This window comes from Serinus canaria, chromosome 1A (assembly GCF_022539315.1).
Source record: "Serinus canaria isolate serCan28SL12 chromosome 1A, serCan2020, whole genome shotgun sequence".
NCBI lineage: Eukaryota > Metazoa > Chordata > Aves > Passeriformes > Fringillidae > Serinus > Serinus canaria.
Genome location: NC_066314.1, coordinates 64,902,600 through 64,919,453, shown reverse-complemented (window position 1 = coordinate 64,919,453; position 16,854 = coordinate 64,902,600). Strand labels below are relative to the sequence as shown.

At 43.3% G+C, this 16,854-nt stretch overlaps 1 long non-coding RNA gene across 1 annotated transcript in view; it reads left to right on the top strand.

The window, feature by feature from the left end:
* The first annotated feature begins 7,726 nt into the window (after positions 1–7,726).
* Positions 7,727–16,854, top strand: part of LOC127059094 (uncharacterized) — a 32,409-nt gene continuing 23,281 nt past the window's right edge. Inside the window, exon 1 of the long non-coding RNA XR_007776539.1 lies at positions 7,727–7,956. This is a non-coding gene — a long non-coding RNA (uncharacterized LOC127059094). The remainder of the gene's footprint in view (positions 7,957–16,854) is intronic.

The following is a 16,854-nucleotide window of genomic DNA, read 5'->3' as shown; positions in this document are numbered from 1 at the left end:
CAGATTTATGGAAGGTGGATTTGATGGCTTCTGGCACCCCATGATTTCTCTTCACTTGGGAAGGCCCTAAGTAGGGCAGCCCTGTGTGAACATGAGGTGCAGTGGCTGTTCTGTGGTGATCACTGCCAAGATATGCTGGTGTGCAATTCCTAGATTGTATTTCTGTTTGTATGGCAGCTCTGGACAAATCACACCTGGGAGGTTTTGGAGGGCACATGCCTGGTGTTTATTTCCCCCTGACATGCAGTAACATGAGTGGTTGTATTTTTGTGAATCCCTCCCATACAGTTTTTCAGTTTCAATGTTCTCAGTTATCCCAAATAAAAGGTGAAGGCTTTAGGGCTATCTTCTCTGGAAATGAAGCTCTGCAAAAATATACTTGCAAAGGTCCCTCCAAGAGCAGCAGCATCCCATTCCTACAGCTGGAGCTGCTGGGCACCAGGTGAGCATGGGCATCCCAGGCTGGATATGAAAGGGGTTCCTGAGCCACAGCTTCCTTCTGTTCACTAATGGGTGGCTGAGACTTGGCACACCATGCTGCCAGATCTGCAGGTTTGGCAAATAAATTCTCAGGCTGATTGATCAGAGGGCTGGAGGAGGTGGGAGCTCTGTGGGGTTGTTCTTGGACAGGAGGGAGATGGGATTGTCAGTGCTGGGTGTCTGGGAGCTGTGCTGGGAGATGCTCCTGGACATTCCCCCAGCTTTGAGGGGAATTAGGACTTGTGAGGCCAAAGATGGGGGTTCTTGGAGGTGAGAGCTGGTGTTTTCTAATGGCATTGAGAGATTTTAACAGCCCTGGTGAGGACAAACACTGTTACAGGTACAAAATAACAGCACCAGTCAAAAGGCACAGCAGCCCTGTGGTGCACACAGTGGAGAGGAATTGGGAGCTCTTGGATCAGTTTTGACTTTGCCACAGACCCCCAGTGTAACTTTCAGGCAGTCACTTAATCTCTGCATCCACCACCTGTGGATGGAGCAGCCAGGCTTGGAACAGTTGGTGTCTCTGGGAGCATGTATCTAGTTCAGCTGTTATTATCAAAGTTAAATATTAAAGAAATGTTGTGTTATCATAGGAAAAAGCCATGCCACACCATTTTCACTGTGAACTTTGTTCTTTTGCTATTACATTTTCTTTACATTACATTTTTCAGGAAAAACAATGTTTTCACTGCATGAAAGTAAGTTAGGCAGAAATTCATGGTGCATGTTGTGCAAGCTAGACTTGTAGATTTGATGTCTGGCACTAAGAGATGCATGTTAAATGCCACTAGGAAGAATTCAGGGCTGGTTGTTCAATAAAATGAAGTACAAGGCTGGGCATTGAAAGTAAACAAATAACACAAGACTTTGTAGAGATCAGCCTTCCAGAGCTGTTTGGAAAGTTCCATAATTGGGTCTCTCTGTGGGCACTCCTCATCCCCTTGGTGACAGGCATGCTGCTCTGAATTTGTTGTTCCAACTTCCATTCATATTCTGTGTCAGACAAGGAAATAACTTAGATGAGATCAATTTTCAAACATGTTTCTTCAGGAAGGAACTAAAGAGCAGTCCTGAAAAATATCTACTGGAATGGAAAAATTCTGATCTTTGGGAAAATAAAGGAATTGTTGTGTGAGAGGAAAATGTCAATACACTTGGAGGACAGGTGAGTTTGTTTGCCAAACAACCTTCAAGTCTGTCTTTGAAAGTGCATGGTCACTTTATGAGGAGGTGCTTTCAGTTTTAGGAAGCCCTGGTAAATGTCAAAACTATTTCCATTTTTCAGGTGATGGAACACGGAAACTTCCTGTGACAATTGGCAATTTGTCCATGTGGGGGAGAGGGTGAATGGCAACTTTTGAGAAATTAAATTTTGGGTTTAATTGTGTTTTTCAGTATTCATTGATACTATGCAAGGTGATAATTATCTAGTTGAAGTCTGGATGGTGTAACTCCCCAGCAGACATCTACAGCACTGCACCCAAACAGGGAGGGGTTTGGGCAACCTGGGGCCATCCATGTGCTGTTCAACCAGCACTTCCCCCAGCCCCACCCTGCAGTGTCTTTGTTCCAGCTGATGGGAATTTTTACAGCATAAAAGCAGCTTCTGAGGGATGGAACCCTGAAAGCCACAACTTTTCTCACCCCTCCAGCCCAAAGCAGAGTGTAGCAATAACCCCCAGGTTTTTACAGAACTTCAAATATTTCACCTGTGTTGTATCTCCATTGCCACATGCACTGATGTGTCATCCCTGAAACATTTCTACTGCCCTGTTAAGTATCCTGTTTCAGCTTTCTCAAAACACCTTTTCATTTTTTTAACCACTGAGTATTTAAAATGATCCACAGACTATTTCAGGTTGGTTGTGAATAATTCCAGAACAATGTTTTGAGCAACTTTTGCTCCAAGATCTATAGGATAGGCCACTTACTGTAAGCTCCCAAAAGCGTGCCTGGAGCCTCCAAATTAGGGAAGTATTCAGTTGTAAAACCTTTCCCCTTTAGTGGGGAAAAGAAAACAACCCATATTCTTTGGATGTCCTTTTGTAATTCAGGGACTGTCACCAACCTCTAAACCAGAGAGCTCCTCCAGCTTCTGAAAGAGCTGCATCTCTGCCTGGTTGTGCTCTTGGATGGTTTGGTGCAGCTGCCACAAAGCAGAGCCTTGCTCTGAGGCACCTCCACGTCCCTGTCTCACCTGCTGGGACAGGTGAGGCTGGTGATGTCTCTAACCTACCCTGAATTAGTCATTTTCTCTACTGCAGCAGCATCTTCAACAACATCTGCTGTGTTCCTTCTGCTGGCAGAGGTATTTTGTGTTATTGGGGTTAAATCAGCATATCTGGCTGAGGTTTGTATCATTCTCTGTAAACTTGAGTCTTTGAAATCTAAAATTCTTGAGGTGTCTTTCTGTCAGTGAAATTGTCAGAAGAAAACACTGTTAAAAAGGAGGCATAATTTGAATTTAAGGCTCCAGCTGAGGTGTGCTGCACTGCAGTTTTCATGCTGAGCTGCACAGCCATAGACTTTCAGCCACTCCAGAGCCCTGCAACAAGTTAGACAAGGGGCCCTGAGGCTTCTCCTGCCAGAATCCCATTCCAGGAGAGGCTTGGTTTGTGCAGGAACCTCCCAAAGAAGGAGCAAAGTCACTGCTTGTTTGTAAAGGCCTGCTAGATTTCATATGGTAGTAGCGTAATAGGCTTTGGAAATAGATATTATAATGCATTCTATAACTATAATATAATTATAATATAATTATATGTGGATCATGTGTGATCTAGGAGGTCCTTTCTGCCTGTTTGCCCTTACACATGTGCTGAACCTTAAATACCACATGACACTCAATCCACACTATCAGGCAGAAGGCTTCATTTTCAGTTACTCATTTGAAGAACAAACTATTTTTGTGCCTGATAGTGTCTCTGACAGTGAAAGGTCACAGAATAATTTAAATAAAAAGCTAAAGCAAAGCACTAGTAATACATGATATCTCACCAAACCCACGGTCACCTCCCCTGCAGTTGCTGGATTAAAAGTAAAAAACGAAAAAAACCCCATCAAATAATGGATTAAGGATGCTTTCCAGCCTGAAAGCTTTAAGTGATACACCAATATATGATTCTTAATAGGAATATCATCATTTAGAAACCTAGCATGGGATGGATCTGTTTGTGTTGTTATCATTGCAGGCTGGCAGTACTTCTCTCCAGATGTACCATTTGGCACATTAAGCAATTCTTTTCTTAGAAGGGGAACCTATGTTTTTGCCATGTAATGCAAAACACCAATGGAATCACTACATAAGCAAAATGCCAGTAATGGTACAGTGGTCCAGCCACAAACATTGGTATGTTAATTTTGTTTTATTTTTCCCAGTGTGTCATCTGTAGTACTGTATTTTGTATCAGGACTATGGCTGGGCTGTTTTGTATCAGATTTTAAAGTGTGTTTTCAGCAAGAGATTTAAGCTAGGAAACTAATGGTTGGGGGCTTTTTCTACTTAATATGGATGTAACTATAATTTTTGCTTGATCTTTGAGACCAGGCCAAATCTCCCCCTCAATTATAGCTGTTCTGTCATTCAGCTGTATGCATCCACTTTTGATAATGGTACCCAAATACACTGGAAGGCAAGCAGTCTACACTGGGGCTGTGGTTTATATATGCCATTGCTTCCTGAGACTAGCTAGGCTTAAAAATTTTTTTTCAATTCATTTTTAAGATTAGTTAAATTACAGCATGTGCAGTTTCTTTGTGGGAAGCAGTGCCTGGCCTTTCCATATTCTGAGCTACCTTGGTTCTCTAGTGGATCATCCCAGTCCTTGGGCAGGCATTCCCCTCTCAGCTGGGGCTCCTCTCCAGGCTGAGCAGCCCCAGCTCCCTCATCAGGGAGATGTTCCAGTCCCCTCATCATGACATTAATTACAGAGTCATGCCACCCTCCCTCCACCTGCTCCAGGAGCTCCAGGTCTTTCCTGTCTTGAGGAGCCCTGAGCTGTCCTGGGTGTGCTGGAGCTAATAAATCCCCCAGCTGCCTCTTTCTCCCCACTGGTGATTGGGAATCTTTCTCTAGATGATGATTTAGAGACTTAGGGGGGTAAGAAAGGGTTTTTCACCTTGCAGAAATAATAACAACATTGTTGTAATTTCCTTGTCTTGCAGGTGAAGGACAGGAAAGGTGGGAGGACATTCCTCACATCTCCCTGCCACTCTTTATGTGTATTACAGTTTCTTCCCATCAGCAGAACTTCCCTTTCCCCTGCCTGGAGCTTCCTATGGGATGAGCAGCAGGACAAGCCTTCCTCCTGGTCTTGTGGCCAAGGGAGGAGAAGGAGACTGGCCAGGCAGATGCCAAGTGTTTCCTTGGCAGGGCTGGTCTGTGCCCCAGGGAAAGGCTGGCACCTTGGGAGAGAGCTGTGCCCTGCCTGGCTGCCCAGCCTGGCCCCTGCCTTGGCTTCTCTGGGCTTTTTCTGTTTCTTACAACAAATGTCCTGTAATCCAAGATTTCTGTAAGAGGCTCATGCTGCTCTGCTCAGTAGAGTTTCAGTAGTTAGCAGGTTTCTTTCTAGGTTTTTCCTGCCATTCACCAGAAATCTCACCTTTATTCCTTCCACATTAATAAAGTCAGTTCTGGCTTTTGCCTGTCCATGCAGTCAGAAAATGATATTTGCTGATTACTCTCCCCCTGCCTGAGCAGGGGGGAGAGCAATCAGCAAATGAGCAATGGAAAAGCAACAGTGAAAAAAAAAGAGTGATTTCTCTCCAAGTTTCTAATTAAATGAGGTTGTGTGGCCCTTCCAGTTTGATTGACTCTGTAATTAATAATGACCAGGTGAGGCAGGGAAGTTATTTTTCTTTGGGTTTTTTCTATCCCATGAATGCTGGGGAAGAATGCAAGGAAAGCCCACAGTTGTGAGAACACTTTCCCTCTCCTGTTGGTACAATTCCTAAAAACTGCTCCAGAAAGGAGCAAAATTTCATTCTTTCTCCTCTAGAGGATTTCTGCAAAGAAGCCAATCCTTGGTCCTGCTCAGTCACTGAGGTAAAAAGATACATATTAATGCTGTGCCCTGTTTCAGTTTTTCTAATTTTTTTCTATTTTTTTATTACTCTTTGAAGAAAACAACCCAGGGCAAAACATGGTTTGGAAGGTTTGCAGCTGCCCTTGGAGCTGAAGTGGAGAGAGCCACTGCAGTAGGGCTGTGAGCTCAGCCATGTGGGCCCAGCATGGAGGGAATGCACCTTTTTAAAAATATACTAGCTAAATGTTTCAAGGTGTATTTAGCCTTTTCCCACTCCTATTTGTGTTGCAGGAAGTGATCCTCTGCTACCTCTGGGGTACCTGGGGTGGGGGGATTGAGGTAGACTATGGGATTACCAAGGGACTGTTCCTTCTTTAAGGCAAATATGTTAAAGTTTGAATTGGTGTATGAATGTAACTCAGCACTGGCACTGCTTTACTCACCAGTGTGTTATCATTAGCAGCCCAGGAAAGAAATGTGGATTAGGCAATCAGCCTGTGTAAGGCTTTTCCCTGTGGCACACCAGCTACTCTTCACGTTTGCTGTATTTTCATAATAATTGAACTCAACATACTCTCCATTCCAAAGTTCATTCCATTTCTTGTGCTTCTCAGTTAGAGGTGGCTTTTCACACCTGGCTGTCATCCAAATTGGATGTTGAAGGCATTTTTGAGGAAACTTGAAGTTTTAGAGTGCTAATAGAGTGCTGCCTGCTAAAATAAAGCCAGATTGGTTCAATGTTAATGTAAAAGAGTGGGTAAATAGAAAATACAGAAATATCAAAATAAATATAGATAATTTTAAAATATCACCCTGTGCTCAAGGTAGGTTGGTTTCATGACCTATTTTATTATTTTTCACTTAAAAATTATGCACAGCCACATGCTGAATATATCAAGCTGCCCTTCTACTGCTGTTCATGTATTAGAGGATTCTTCTGTAGTTATAAAAAATCACATTATGTTATTTTCCTTCAAAATCTTCCTTGGACCTGCACCTCAAGAGTGCCTACAAATACAGTTTTGTCTATGTCTACAGCTTTTTGCAGCTGCTTTTACAAAGCTACTCTTTTGTCTTCTGACTGTCTGTCTGTAATTGTATCTTCTCTCTTGACCTCATTATTTGGGAGTCTTCTGAGGCAAGAGCCTCAAACAGCACCTAGACCCTTGTCCATAATCTCACTCTCTATACATCCAACAGCACATGGTTTTTCCTAAGAAGAGTGAGTCCTTTTCTTAAGAGAGGAGTGAGGTTGTTTTTTTATGATTACTCTTTTAGCTCAGTTATTGACTTGGTGAGTTACTAGAGCTTTGGCATCAAACCAGTGCTCCCTTTCCATGGCTTTTCACCTGGAAAGGGGTGTCCAGCTCATTGGTAGGATGCACCTGCAGCCTCTCCCCTTTGCCTCCCACCTGTCCACGTGTCTTTGTCCAAAAATTCCGGGGCTGTTGCACCATTGCAAAATGTGTTTGTTGTGGGCTTGTTCTCCTGAGTTGTGGCATCATGATAGGCCACGTGGTGGAGATTGAGAGGAGAATGATTCTGGGGCTGATTCCTGACCCCCTGAGATCCAGAGGGTGCATTTTCATTTGACTGACATGATCCACTGACAAGGGTTATGTTGTTGCTTTCCAGGAAACAAGAGGAAGGAGGAGGGAAAATCTGGGAAAAGTGCTTGGACTCAAGGGTCAAAAGGGCTTTTTCCAACCTAAATGGTTCTCTTTGGTGAAACCTTGAAAGGCATTTCATGTATGAGCAAAGAAACTGGGTTCCAATGCCACCAAGACAACCTTTACCACTTCTTTCAAGATGTCTTGAAGCACATATAAAATTCAACTTCACATCAGTTTTAATGTGCTTTTATACTACCAGACTCCACTTTAAGTCAAATGCAACTCTTGGGTGAAGTTGGATTTGATGTAAAGAATAACATTATGTAATCACATAGGAAAGTGCTGCTTAACCACCAAAATATATTTAAAATACTTTCCTGAGTAGCTTTGTTGCTAATAATACTATATAAATTTAAGAGTGGACACTTTGTTTCTCCATCACCATGGCTTGCATGTCTAATATTTTGCACTGAGCTTTGGAGTGCAGCTGAAGTGCAGCTCTCCTTGTAAATCTGGTTTTGATCTAATCCCATTTTCTAGTTAAACATTTCAAATGAAATATACTGAGCAAGAAAAAGAGGGCTACTTTGTTTGGGGTATTCTATAGGCAGAAGATTGCCTGAGGACTTCCTTGTTGACTGTAGCTTATCTTGCTGTGTATCCACTAACAGATCAAGTTGAAGTGTGGGTACCTCAAGCTTTGTTTAATTTTCTTTTTCTTTTTTTTTTTTCATCTCCAAGTACATGGATTAGAGCTATAAAGATGTTGGTCTAAGTCACAAGAGTTTTGGAGACCGGAAATGCTTGATTTCAGAAGTTGAATTTAAAGTTATCTGAAGGTAAATATTTCTTATCTAGATGGTGTGTGAATTGTGTATTCATCTGATTTCCTTTCCTTACTGGTTATCATTTTCCTTTGGTGAGTGGTTCATTTGGCTTCCTAAGCAGAACTAGACAAACTCCTAAATCACTCCAAGCTTTCAGTGAGCTGTGTCACCTTTCTTTTTTATTTTCTTTAATCATTCTTTTCATGCTTCCGGAACGAGCTGAAGTCTTGGGAAAGATTTCCTATCATCTTCTGTGTGCCTGTCTCAAACTTCAAACCTCAGCACTCGGTGTGTTTGATATCCAGCTACCTTCTCTCTAACATTGCATGCATGGGGGGTTGGGATTTCCAGCATGGCTTCAAACTTTACCTTTCCAATGATTCGTTGTGTTGGATTAAAAGGTGCAAACACTGGAATTGTGAATGCTGGAGTTACGTGCCCTTACCACTCTGGGAACCTGCAACCTGCTGCTGGAAATTCTCATTCAGGTTTCCCAAAGATAATACCTAGCTGGAATTCTCTGATAAATGGCTATTGTGGGTTGCTAAATAGTTTGTGTAGAGCCCAAAGCTGACTAAATTCCAATGACAGTCCCAGTTTTCAGAAAGGATGTGTGTGATGGATACTGTACCTGTATGGGCTTTTTTGCAAGTACCATATGTGGATATTTGTTCTAATACCAAGTAATTATAGCAATAAATGCCATTAATAGATTAGTTAATTCAATGCTTTCTATTCTGAGAAGTCATTTGGAAAAAATTTCACCTTTCCTCTGTACCATTATCACTCCATAACACACCATTATCAGCAAATACCTGATAATATATCCCTACATGCTTGCTGTTATAATATTTATACTTTTATTGTTGCAAACATTGCCAGAGTGTGTGGATGTCTCAGTTTTTGATATGTCTTAGCATTTTTAACTATTTTGCTACTGTGGATGTGAATCCTGTCCTTAACTTAGCATTGTTCTGCCTTGAGGGAAACAGGGAGTTGTCCCCATTGAGTTGAAAGCAGGGTTTGACTCCTGGAATTTCTGTTCCCAGTGGTGCCATGTAGGCAAAATGGAAACCAGCTTGACTCCTGTCAGTGTCCAGGTGAACTTTTCTCAGCTTGGCAAAACATCAGTGCTGTGTTGCACAACAGATTGGTATGAGGAAAGATTGATGCACTAATGTCTCTAGGTTTATTGTGTACTTTATGGTCATACAATTAAAAATGTTTTTTAAAAAAAGAATATTCTCCCAGAAGTACTAACTGGATCTTCTTACAAATCCCTACCTGGTCTCTGCATGTGCAAACCTGGTGGTTCTGCATTTATCCCAGCAAGTCCTGCATGGAGACACGTGTTTTCATCACAACTCTTGATGTCCTTCCAGAGCTATTAAATTAGGAGCTGGCATGCCCTCCTTTGAATACCCAAGCATGAGATGGAAGAAGGAGGTGGAAGTTTGGTACCATCCACAGACATCTCAAATCATTTAAAAGCAAATTTGGAGGGATTGTAGCAGTAAAGAATGTAGGTGCAGTCTTGAAGTCATGTGCAAATAGCACTGCTTTATAGATCTCTCTTAAAACTCTGACCATACTGATGTATTAACTTACTGGCTGAGAAGCTTTGAAAAACCTCAATTTCCATGTCAGCTACATGAAAAAAAATAGGGTCTTGTCCTCTGGTTCTGCGGCCTTTTGTACTATTTTTTCTACATGTTATGGATGGTCTCCACTGCTGCATGACCTTCCTGAGCAGGAATATTGATACACTTCCAGTTAGGCTGAGGCAGTGATTCACTTTCTGGTGGCATTTATGCAGCCTCCCCTGCCAAAGCTGTGCAGCTGCTTTGCATTTCATCTCGGGAGTAGCGTTTCCTTGAAACCGGTCTTCAGGAATCCAGTGTGGAACTTGGAGAGGGGGAGGGTATCCTCAATTTCATTAAAATTATATCCAGGACTTCTGTGGAGGAAAAGTCTTGGAGAAAGGGAAGAAGCCAGCATGCTATTAATGAAACATTAGATTGCTTGCAGAGCACCACTTTCCTTGCAAGGCAAACCCCAAAAAGCGGAAGAAGCCCTTCTTGGGTTTCTGATTTCTGTGGCCCTTTGAGCTGATTTGCAGCAGTGAGAAAAGGTGCCAATATCTTTGTATTGTTTGGCAGAGAAAAGATTACCTTGTAACTCATCTTGTCTGGCTATGGCCTGGCACTGGATCATGACCAGGTTGATGGCAGCCTGACAGTTTTAAAAGAATATGTTGGCATTTTATGAAAAGGGAAGTTATTACACTTGAAAGGAAGTAAAAACAAAACCAGAAAACCTACGCTTGTCAGTTTTATGGCAGAGAGGCTGTAAAAATTCTGGCATGTTGCTTCAGCCAATCCCTGCAACAAATTACTGGACTAAATTGATTACAAAATCAAAGATGGATTTACATAAGTGTTTGTGTTTTAGTTACCCTGCTCTTACAATGTGTCAGACACTCCAAAGAGTCAACCCCGTGCCCCTTACAGTTAAAATTAGTTTACAGCCTAAATTTAGATGTGTAGCAGCAAGAAGGGAGCATGGAAAGAAAAGAAGAGCATGGGAAGGGATGAGACCTCCTGGGTCACTGGCTCCAATCCCTCCCAGTCTCAGGAACCCACATTGTCTTACCCTCTTTCAGGCTGTGTTATGGTCTTCTGACATTCTGTTAGATGATACAAAAGATGGGGAGCTAAATTTACAGATTTGTCCCAGTTCAGTGTAGTTTTTGTCTGTCTCTGTTAACTGCAGGATTGCACCCATGCTGAGACTTATCACGAGTTTCTGCTGGTGGGCTCTGTTTTACAGCAGGAGATGTGCCAGGGAGCTGGGGACTTGGAGACAGAGGCAGCAGCATTTGTGAGTGAGAAAAGTGTGAAGAACAAGGAGGATTCAGGGCAGCTCTTCCAGCAACAAGGAAGAGCATAAACTCGGAAAATAATGTTTTCAAACATTATCATTTGTCTTTCTGTTCCCAAGCTGCTGTCAGAGTAGTGAAGCAGATCACTTCACGCTGGGACAGCCTGATCTGCAGGGGAGCCTGGGGTGAGCCAAGGAGGTTTGGGTGCTGTGGGCAGGCTGAAGAGAGCCCTGAGGAGCCACAAGCTGTGCCAGCTGGGTGGCATTCCATTCCCATGCTAGCTCAAGTATTCCTGTGTTCCTGGAAACTCTTCCTCATGCCATCCTTCAAAACCCTTTATTGAGTATCTTCATCTTCATGCTCGTGGGGATGTTCCCTGTACAATGAGGGCTGCAAGGAAGGCTTGCTTGGTGAGTGCCATGGCCTCAAAAACAGTTCTGAATTATTTGGCTCTGTCAGTCAGAGCTGTAAACTGCAACTGTATGACTTCAGCTCCAGACAGGGCTGCATCGAGTTCCCAGCATTAGAGCATGTTTTCAGTCAGGCCACGTAGCCAAAGCAAACGGTGAAACCCAACTTCTTCTTGTGGTCAGAAAGAAACAAACAATTTATTTTGATTGAAGGCTCAGTGCTGTAGAGAGGCCTGGAGTTCTGAGCAGCTCCACAGGAATTACAGAGATATGGGCTGCTGGGTGACAGCAAAACTTACCTCTGTCACAGCTGAACCCACGGCACAACAAGGGCTGGAGAGCTGAGAGCAGGGCTTGGAGTGAGAGACAGAGAGAGCTGAGAGCAGGGCTTGGAGTGAGAGAGAGAGCTGAGAGCAGGGCTTGGAGTGAGAGACAGAGCTGAGAGCAGGGCTTGGAGTGAGAGACAGAGCTGAGAGCAGGGCTTGGAGTGAGAGACAGAGCTGAGAGCAGGGCTTGGAGTGAGAGACAGAGCTGAGAGCAGGGCTTGGAGTGAGAGACAGAGCTGAGAGCAGGGCGTGGAGCTGTGACACAGAGTTGTCACTTCTGACAAGGGAGGTCTTGGCCAAAGTGATCTGCTTTTCTTAATGCCAGTCAAGATTTTTGTGTGCTGAATGCAATTGCCTGAGCAGATGCAAATAATCTGGGGGGAATTTTCTGCAGGAGTTCTGGCTCCTGTGTTGGGAAGGAGCATCCTGATGGAGGGAGCTTTGGGTCAGTAACATGTGCTATTACACCTGCCTGTGGCCAGAGAATCTATCACTTATGGCTCCATCCCTGCAGTGCCTGTGTCTTCTGGCCCCTGCAGCCTTGTGTGCTGAGGCTGGCAGCTTTTTTTTTCTTTCTTCAGGTCAGTGCAATTCTTGCCCCATCACAGTTAGTCAACCCAAGTAGGTCCAATGTCTCTTGTTCAGAAAAAAATTGAATATTATTTGAACATTATTTTGAATAATAATTGAATAAATATTTCAATATTTATTTCAACAATTTTTCTTTAGATGCTGAAAACAAAGTCAGTTGAGTTTGGGATTGAACTCAGTATAGGAAGCATGTTTTTGGTATGCTCAGATTCCTTCAAGACTCCTCCTAGTAGCTCCCAAACAGATTTTTCCATGAGATAAGAATAAAACCTCTCTTTTCTGAGGTTTCAGAAAGTTTTCAGGCTTGTGCGAGTATAGTGGGAAAACCTAAATATTACTTAATAATTACTACTTATACTTACATTACTTAATTATTATCTATATTATTTATTTATTGGCTTTTTACTGAAAAATCTTTTGTCTAGACAGTGTGTTTGAGAAAGATGTGCTCAGATTTAGAGTCCACATTTCACCTTGAGGACATTAGACTTTGCCTTTTATTGTGGGTTTGTTGGGGAAGGTTTCCTAATTCCTGTTTTACAGGTGGGAAATTCAAAACACTTCTTAACCATTCAGGGGTATTGTTAAGATAAATATTTGAGAAAAAATAATAGCATGGTAATATAGAGTAATGGCTGACATGTGGTGATCACCCCAATGTCAATTGGCAAAATCTCGAGTTGCTTCATGAAAGCAAAGGTGAGTAGAAGAATCTGAGCTGCCATTTAAAAATGAGATTTGCCTAAAGCTGTGTTGAAACCATCCTGGGGATTTGTGCAAAAGGAATTTCTACAGAGCTTGTTGCTAAGGAAATCTTGTGAGAAAATGTGATAATTTTTGCTTTGAAGCCCTTGAGAAGAACTAAACCACGAACAAATGAAGTTTAGAGTCTGAGTTTACTTTCAGAGCTCCACCATCCTCCAGCTCTCTGTCTGTAAGTCAGTCAGGCAGCTCTCTGTCTATCCCTGTAAATGTCTGTGGTGAGACATGGCCAAGCCCAGCAAGAGCTGTGGATGAGGATGGGAATTGCCTGGCAGGGCCACCTTGCTGCTCCAGAATACCATCCAGAATACCATTGGGACATCCAGCTGTTCAAATAGAGAAGAGCTGGGACAATGTCACAGCTGGCCAAGATGAGCATGGGAAAGAAAATGATGGTGACAGGAGATGCAGAAGTGACTGGGTGTGCTGGCATTCCTTTCTTTTCAGGGTAAAGACTTGTGAGAGGGCTTGTCACTGGCAAAGACCCTCTCACATTCTGTTGTGGTGAAACTTTCATCTCCCAGATAACACCACGAGCTGTATGTTTCAAGGTGTCATTTGTGCACATGTATTCTTTCACCACGGGAATTCAGCATTGTCTCCTCACCCCACAGCCCCAAGAACTCAGAAATCTGCTGGTTTATTTGGGCAAAGGGCTGGGGTTTTGCTTATTTTTTAATTTTTAATGCATGTGTCTGGTAAATTTCATTTCCTTCTAATGTTGAATTCTATGCAGGCTGAGATCCTTCTCTTGTGCTTGATTAACTGAAAGTCACAGATAAATCTTGAAAAGGAGGAGGTTTTCTAATTTCCATGGAGTGGCTGCACTAGGGGATTAGGAATCTCATCTTGCACCTCTAAGCCTCTAAGCTCAAACTTCTAAGTTAGTGTAAGCAAAGCTCATTCCTGAGAAAAATTGAAACTGAGGAAGAAAAGGAAAAAAAATGCAATATACAGTGGGGGAGTTTATCCATCTGTATTCACCATGAAACCCTGTGTTGATTAAGGGCTTTGTGAAAAGTTGATTTTCCAGTTCAGCAAAACTTATAGAAAAAAACCCATTTGCTTCAGGTCAACTGCAGCTACTTGCCCTCCCTTTCACTCATTAAAATGAAAAGCAAGTGTTCTCACTGCATTCAACCTTTTTGATCTAAAGCAGAGCTTCAGGGCAGAGCTTCTCCCAGAGCTTGGTCCTGGTCACTGGACTCAGGAGGATCCTGAATTTCTGTGGTTACAATGGCACTTGAGGTCACACATAACCAGGCCCCAAAACAAGGAACACAATCCAGGGTCCCAGCCCCTGATGGATGTGTAACCAATGGAATGTCATGGCTTGAGGAATGACTTTTCATCAGTCCCTTGAGAGGAGGAGCTTCACTCTGTCTGAGATGGGCCACAGATGAGAGGGTGTTGATCTGTAGCTGATGGAAAGGGAAAGTGTCCCTGTGCTGGCACTGCTGGGACACTGCAAATCCCATGGGCAGTTCTGGGATCCCCACTGCAAGAAAGACCTCGAGAAGGGAACAGAGTTGGGGAAGGGTCTGGAGTACCAGGAGCAGCTGAGGGAGCTGGGGGGGCTCAGCCTGGAGAAAAGGAGGCTCAGGGGGGACCTTCTGGCTCTCTACAACTCCCTGACAGGAGGGGGCAGCCAGATTGGGATTGGTCTGTTCTCCCAAATAGCAGGGGACAGGACATGGGGAAATGGCCTCAAGCTGTGCCAGGGGAGGTTCAGGTGGCCATTAAGGAAAATTTCTTCATAGAAAGGGTTTTCAAACATTGGAAAAGGCTGGCTAGAGAATGGTGAAGTCAGAATCCCTGGGCATATTTAAATGTCATGGATATGGCACTTGGGGTCGTGGTTTAGTGGTGGCCTGGGCAGTGTTTGGTTAACAGTTGGTGTTGATGTTTTTAGAGATCTTCTCCAGCCTAAATGATTTTGTGATTTATAGACCAGAACATTGCCAGATAGCACTGAGATGCTGTATTAGCTTCTGAATTGGCAGGAAGCATCAGTGGACTGGATTGGCTGTTGGTGGAATAACTTTTCCACATGGCCATAAATTGACAGTTTAATCACAGTGTTAAGGAGGGTTTATTATTTCAGTAATAACTTTGGTTAATTTTTTTATGTGTTTCACTTTTCAGTCCAGCAATCTTCAATGCAAAAAAGAGTGGTTTCAAAAATAGAAGGGAGAAGGGGCAGTGTAAAAGGGAGTCTTAGGAACAGTGCCCTGCAGTGTCAGACCTTACAGAGCAAGCCAACCAACATTTTTATGGCAGTTTTGGAAAAACCTGCCTTCTGCAAGTTTGGGAAAGAGACCTCTGCTGATCTTCATGGTGAAGCAGTGGTGTAGAGATGGTCTTGTCACATGCAGCTCCTTTGCTCTAGATGCTTTGGGGTTTGATATTGTGCCTGAGAAGGTATGAGATCATAGCCTGATCTCATACCATCTGTTTAACAGATGGGTGTGGATGGCAAGGCTAATGGTTAAAAACCTGGCTCCACTTAGGTCAGTGGTATCAAGATCTTACCCACGATTGGAGGGGGAGGAAGAAAAAAGTGTCCAAAGATAGGTCTCCTAAATCACTGCTGGGAAAGCCTGCAGCTTTAGAGCCTTGTTTATTTACCCTGCTGTCGTTTGGCTGATAATTATTTGTGCTTGGCCCTTGGACAGAGTATTTGATCTTTATGTCTATGTCTGTGTGTTTGTTATTGTGTTATTGTACTGAGCAGACTATTAATACATGTAGCTGCTGAAAGATATGGAAGAAGTGCAGATCTTATTTCTAACAAAGCTGTGAAAATTATAAACTAAACTGGAATTGATCAGAATCCTGTTTGCCCATACTGTTCTGGAATGAAAGTAGCACAAGTATCAATCATGTTTATTGGTAAGTCTAAGGTGTTCTGTTTGCTGCACCAGACCAGGTGATTAGGCTGTTTTCTTGTTAGCTGAATCGCCCTCTTTTTTTCCTTCATTTTCTTCTCTTTAAACACCCAACACCACATAGATCATCCCTGGATTTCTTTAACCCACAGAATACAATTTTTCTACCCTCACTGAAATGTTAAAAGCCTGTGGACAGGACCATGGCTGGGTGGGGCACTATTCAGTTTCCAGCCTAAAATACAGTCCCTGGCAGATTAAACCCAGCTGTTGCACAGGTGCACTGAGGCTGTGCAGCAAGGAAGTTTGCCCACTTATAAACTTCTGCCTGTGTGCGTCATTAAACCAAGATATTTTTGGATCTCAACTATATACTTTTTGTTTTTTTGATTAGGCAAGGCAAGTGGTCTTCATTAAAGCCACAGACAGCAGAATGGTTTCATCTAAATTCTCCCCTGTAATTGCAGAAAGACAAACACAAGTCTCATAATGCTCTGATTCTTCCCCATCCAGCTCATTCAGCCATTTCTATAATTGGGAGTAAAGCCCACAAAATCCTAATTGCTTGTCTGATCTGACACTTCAGCATCCAGTCTGCACTGAAATAGTATATGTGGAGTTACATTTTAAAGATTTTTTTCTCATTGACTCTGAAAGAGCTGTGATATCCCATCAGGAATACAGTGAAGGTTCTTGGGAGTCAGCGCATGTGGAGCAGGTCAGGGAGCTGGGGGGGCTCGGGGTGAAGAAAAGGAGGCTCAGGGGAACCTTCTGGCTCTGCAGAGCTCCCTGACAGGAGGGAGCAGCCTGGGGTGTCAGGCTGTTTTCTCAGGGAAAAAGGGACAGGACAGAAGGAAAGGGCTTCAAGCTGTGCCAGGGGAGCTTGGATATCAGGAGGAATTTCTTCACTGAAAGGGTGGCCAGGCTTTGGCAGGGACTATGCAGGGAGGTGGTGGAGTCCCCATCCCTGGAGGTGTCCAAGGAATGCCTGGACATGGCACTCAGTGCTCTGGCCTGGTGGCAAGGTGGGGGTCAGGCACAGGCTGGACTCA